This window comes from Equus asinus, chromosome 1 (genome assembly GCF_041296235.1).
Source record: "Equus asinus isolate D_3611 breed Donkey chromosome 1, EquAss-T2T_v2, whole genome shotgun sequence".
Taxonomy (NCBI): domain Eukaryota; kingdom Metazoa; phylum Chordata; class Mammalia; order Perissodactyla; family Equidae; genus Equus; species Equus asinus.
Genome location: NC_091790.1, coordinates 138,656,032 through 138,661,311, shown reverse-complemented (window position 1 = coordinate 138,661,311; position 5,280 = coordinate 138,656,032).

Here is a 5,280-nt window from a genome sequence, read left to right as displayed (position 1 = left end):
GACGTTGTCTTTTAAACTTCTTTTCTCAAATTACTGGCAAAGTACTAAGAAGAATTTGAGATAAAATTTTTCTTCCCTTTACATTCAAGTCTAACTTATCTACATATTTGGTATAGACTTTTAAAAGGATGGAAAGCAAGTTAAAATCTTAATGTTTAAATAACAGATAAGTACTTTACAGCAGTCCAGAAATTTCTGATTATCCTATGCTTTTCATGTATGCCTCAATAACACATAGTACAATGTGTGTTTATCTGCATAAATATATTCAATAATCATTTTTGCAATGCATATGTTCTCTACATTTTTGGGGTAAATTTACTTTAAAGTTTCACTTAGTGACTGTATTTACATTTGAGTAACAAATAGAGTACCAAAATAATTACTTAGATAACTTGGGTTCCCAAACAACTTCTGGATTAAATGTGTCAGTAATAATTGGATAGAAATTACCAAATTGAGTGGTGACATGTTTTATCTTTGCTATCTTCACACTGTCTTTCTTAACTACTTTAATCATACTTAATCTTTAGACTATGCTTTGCCCACCTCCAGAATGCCTTCATGGGCAAGATTTTGCAAATAAAAAAAAAAGAAGGGAGCAAGGGAAGGAAGAAAGGAGGAAAGAAGGAAGGAAGAAAGAAAGGGGAAATTAGAATAAAATAAAATTAGTGGAATGAGTTTGCCATAATTAAATTCTAAAATCTTGACAGGATAATCATATTTGAATCAGAAATACCATCAACCCAAGGCATTAGGCCCTGAAGAAGCGATAGGAAAGCCCTTCATCAGTGACACTCTCCTTTACTTGACTATGTTCATTTCTTCTTCTGTTAGGGAGGTATTGCACCATGTGTCTAAAAGAAGCGCGTGCACACACACACACAAGCATACACACGGAACGTACACACACATCAGATTTTGCTGTACAATTTCCATGGATTAAGCTGCTTTGAGGGCGGGGAGTTAGTGCGCTCCCCAGGCTCATCATCTTCATCTACGTTTTCACAGAAGCCGCAAAACTTCAAGTCCCACAATTCTTCATGTATGCACACATACATCTTTAACTCAAGTCAGTGTACTCCAAAGAATACCAATTTTCAAGTTCAACAAAGTGAGCTGAATTTTCATCAAAACTATCTTTATACCATTTCTTCCAAATTTCAAATTTGCATAAAAATAGTAAGAGTATTTGATCTTCACTACAATGACGTGACATGTGCAGAGAGAGAGATCATTGTGAGCCAGTAGCTTGGGCATTGACCTTGATAATTTCCTTATTCTCCTACTGCACTTTAAGGTACTGCGCTTACACTTAGTTGTGTACCCACACTGCAAATGTACATGGAATCCCCAGGTCACTTTGGTCTCTCTTGGTGGAAGAACTGAGGACTTTCATAATTTCACAGGAGCTTATGTAAGAAGCCCCTAAGCCCCCACCATGGATACTTAGAGCAGTAGGATTCTATCTCCATTAGCATTCTGTCCACACATCCCTTCTTTTGGGTTTTTCACTTTTTACCTTACATCACAGATACTTAGGCACTCAATAAACACTCCCTAGATAAATACATGAATAAACACATAAACAACCTTCTGCCTGTAGAACACCATTCCTGCATTAATGGCAGATTGGAACTCTGTGTTAAATAAAATGTACATCAAATTTTATAAGATTTTATGCTTTAACTGATACTTAAGAAGTTTTACAACATTGCATAAACTCGGGAATACTTTTCCAAACCAGTTAAATTGCAACTGATCTTTGCTTAATGTTGCTCTATATTGGTGGCCTTTGGCCATTGGAAATTATCACAGATTTCAAAAGAAATTAAATAATGTTTAAGTAAAAGTTATTACTACTAAGAAAATTTCTTGAGCAAATAGGTCAGTGTTTCAGATTTTATGATGTTCTTCCTTCTCGTTCACCTTGGACTCAGATAAAAAATATTACCATCCATATTTCATGATCCCTTAATGGAAATGAGCAACTGTCTTTTAATGAGATTTTTCAGTTCCTACCCTAGTGCAAATAAACATTAAAAGCCACTCAAAATCAACAGAAATGTCAGTAGCCTTGAAAACATGTTGAATCTACTAAATGATGTGAAAATGATGTGAGCTGTCTTAGTGATAAATCCAGCAACAAAATAATAAAATTTATCAACGGATTATCAGACATCATTTTCATGTTTACTGCTACCATTTAATGTAGTGAAAATAACACAGGACTGATTGTCAAATAATGCAATATAGCTGGGAATTATTTACTAGCATACTGTTTTCCATAAATATAAAAGGATGCTTTAATATCTAAGACAAATAATCTATTTAATGGCAAAGTCTTGAGTTTTTTATCAATTCCATTAAAACTATGCCCTTTAATGTGTTTCTAGCCCCCACATATACCTTGATATTTGATGCAATTGCCCTTAACTCAGTCTTTTTCTTCACATTCATTTTTAAGCATAACAAAGTTTGTTTGAAATTATAGATTTGTAATCTGAAAGTGAAATAAAAATAATTTGAGAACAAAAATAAAAACCTTATACCATGTTCTTAGGTAATTCTTTTTCTCTCTTTGAGTCCGAGTTTTCTCTTCTACCTAAATGAGATCTAGCTGTTTAAGGAAGGCACTTCTAATTCTGAAGTCTTTGAATCTATATTTTCTCACAATTCTTTACTGAATACCCTGCTCCCAATGTCTCTTCAGTCCAAACTAGGCTTCTCATAATATTGCTGTCAAGCTCAAAAACCTTTAGTGGCTTCCTAGTGCCTAAGAATTTGATATTTATAGCTTTCTACAATCCAACCTACATGACCAACCTTACAACTTACATCTTCCATCACTACTCAGTATATTATCTTCTAAATATACAACAAACATATTTCCTTTTGTTCATTGTAAATATGCCTACCTGAAAGGCCCTTTCTCTTTTCTCTTTTTTTTCCTAAATGCTGCTCAACCTTCTAGACTCAACTCAAATCCCACCTCCATGGACTGAGCATCCCAGTCCAAAGTGCCCTCTTCTCTCAACTTCCTCCTCTAAATTCTCACATGGTCAGGACCATTTTAGTATTTATCACATAATACCTAAGGTTGTTAGTTAAGTGTTGTAGAGAGATATAAAATCCAGAAACCCAACTAGATTGTGTGTTCCCTGCCATCCAGGACCATGAATTACACAGACCTGTATAAACACCATGATGTTAAGCCTGTCTCATGTACGGTAGACATCAAAAAATATTTCTGGATTAGTATATTTCTGATGAGTTGGGAAGGAAGACGATGAAAAGCAACAGAACTACTCCTATTTGAACGATTATTCTATTGATCTAAAACCACTCATGTTAATATTTTTAATGCCTCTCAGCATTTCTTCTTAATCTGAGAAGGATCCATGTTTACTTCCAGATGGATCATGGCTGTAACATAGACATATAAACTAACTTAAACCTTTTATTTTAGCTCTAAAACTAGGCATTTGCCTTCAAAGAGCTTAGAATCCCCTGAAGAGTTAAAGAGACACAAATGCATAAGAAGTTAAATCATGACCAAAGATTTTAATAACAGTCAACAACAAAGGAGATGTCATAATTCCTAACACACATAGCCAGGCAAATGCACTGGCATTAATTGCTGTACAAAGTTAAAGAGGGAAAGGTGATTTCAAGCTAAAGTGACTAGATGGAAAGAGGACAATTTATGTGGAGGAAGTGAAAATAAGACCATGAAGAAAGTGTCTGGAGAGAAGGTGGGAAAGGTAAGTTGGAGCTCAACTGGCGATAGTTTCAATGTCTGGATGTGGTACCTGGGGCATCAAGGAGCCATTTGCCAGGACAGTAAAAGGATCAAAAGAGTTCTGTTGACTAAGTCTTAAGATTATGTGTTTCACTGTCAGTTTATTTACAAAATACAATGAAGCAATCAGCACAGTTTTCTTGTGAGAAATTAATTTAATATTCAAATAAATAAGATAGAGCATTTGTGATATATTTGTTGATGAGTGAAAACAGTGGGTTTTCACCCAAGTGTCAGAGTGGCCAGGGATGTAGACTCTGGAACCAGACTGATTAGATTTTCATCCCACTTCTGCTACTTAACAGCCATGAGAAGTTGCATAACTTCTCTCTGCCTCAGTTTTCTGATCTGTGAAATACAGATAATATTATAGTATCTTCCTTATGGGGATGCTGTGAAAATTAAAGTGAGTTAATATATGTAAAGCATTTATTACAGTCCTAGGCACATAATAAAATTTATATAGATTTTAGCTATTTTATCAATAATGTTATTTAAGTATTAGATACTGGATCCTTATATTAAGTTCCTATACAAATGAGTTGATAGCAATAAAAATAAAGTACTGTCCTTCAGATATGAAGTCATACAGTATGAGCATGCAATATCAATGATAGCAACAAATTTGCTCTCATAATAAGGTTCTTTTGTCCGATTATGACCCTGGGGTTAGATTTTCAGGTCAAAGTATGGTCTGTGACTTGAACCTGCTGAGTAAGTCTGAAAGCTGTTTAGGCAGGGATCAAACCCAGACTTTGACCTCTTTGGTAATGCCGTCCAACCAAAAACTGGGTGGATGGTGGTGCCACGCGTTACCTCATGAGAGCTATTAACTCTTCCAGGTCCCTTTGAGAGCCCTGCACAAGGCTGCATCTCCCTGAACACCGAGGAGAAGTCAGCTTGCTACACATTATAAATAAACACATCAAAGACCTAACACAGTGCTGTGCCCCAAGCACACTCTCCATAGTTGTTTGTCAAATTGTTGAAGAGAGACTTAAGACATTAGAGTAACAATTAGGCTTCAGTTTTTTGCTAGGCCACCTCCTTCCCCTTCTAAATATCACATTTCATCTTGAGAAAGCAGATCTCCAAATGAAAAAAAAAAAAAAAAAGCATAAAATATAGTTTTTGAAAAACCCTTTGAAAACACTTTCCTGGCTTTTTGGGAAGTAGAAAATATTTTCTAATTTTTTTTCCCTAGAATGTCTGACAATAGTTCTTTGTTTGGAACTGAAAATATATCCTGCATTTCGTATAGAGTCAGATGTGATTCCTATTTTTACATAAGCCAGATAGCTCTGGGCAGGTTTTACTTATCACACACTAATTTGGGGGAAATTATTTTAGGGATAAAACTTGCCACTGAACTTGAGGAAATGATTTCATAACCGAAGATAATCTATAGGTTATAATGTTGACTTGATTTTCTGAAACTGTATCTGTCATTGGCCAAAAATATTTATTTCATGTATTAG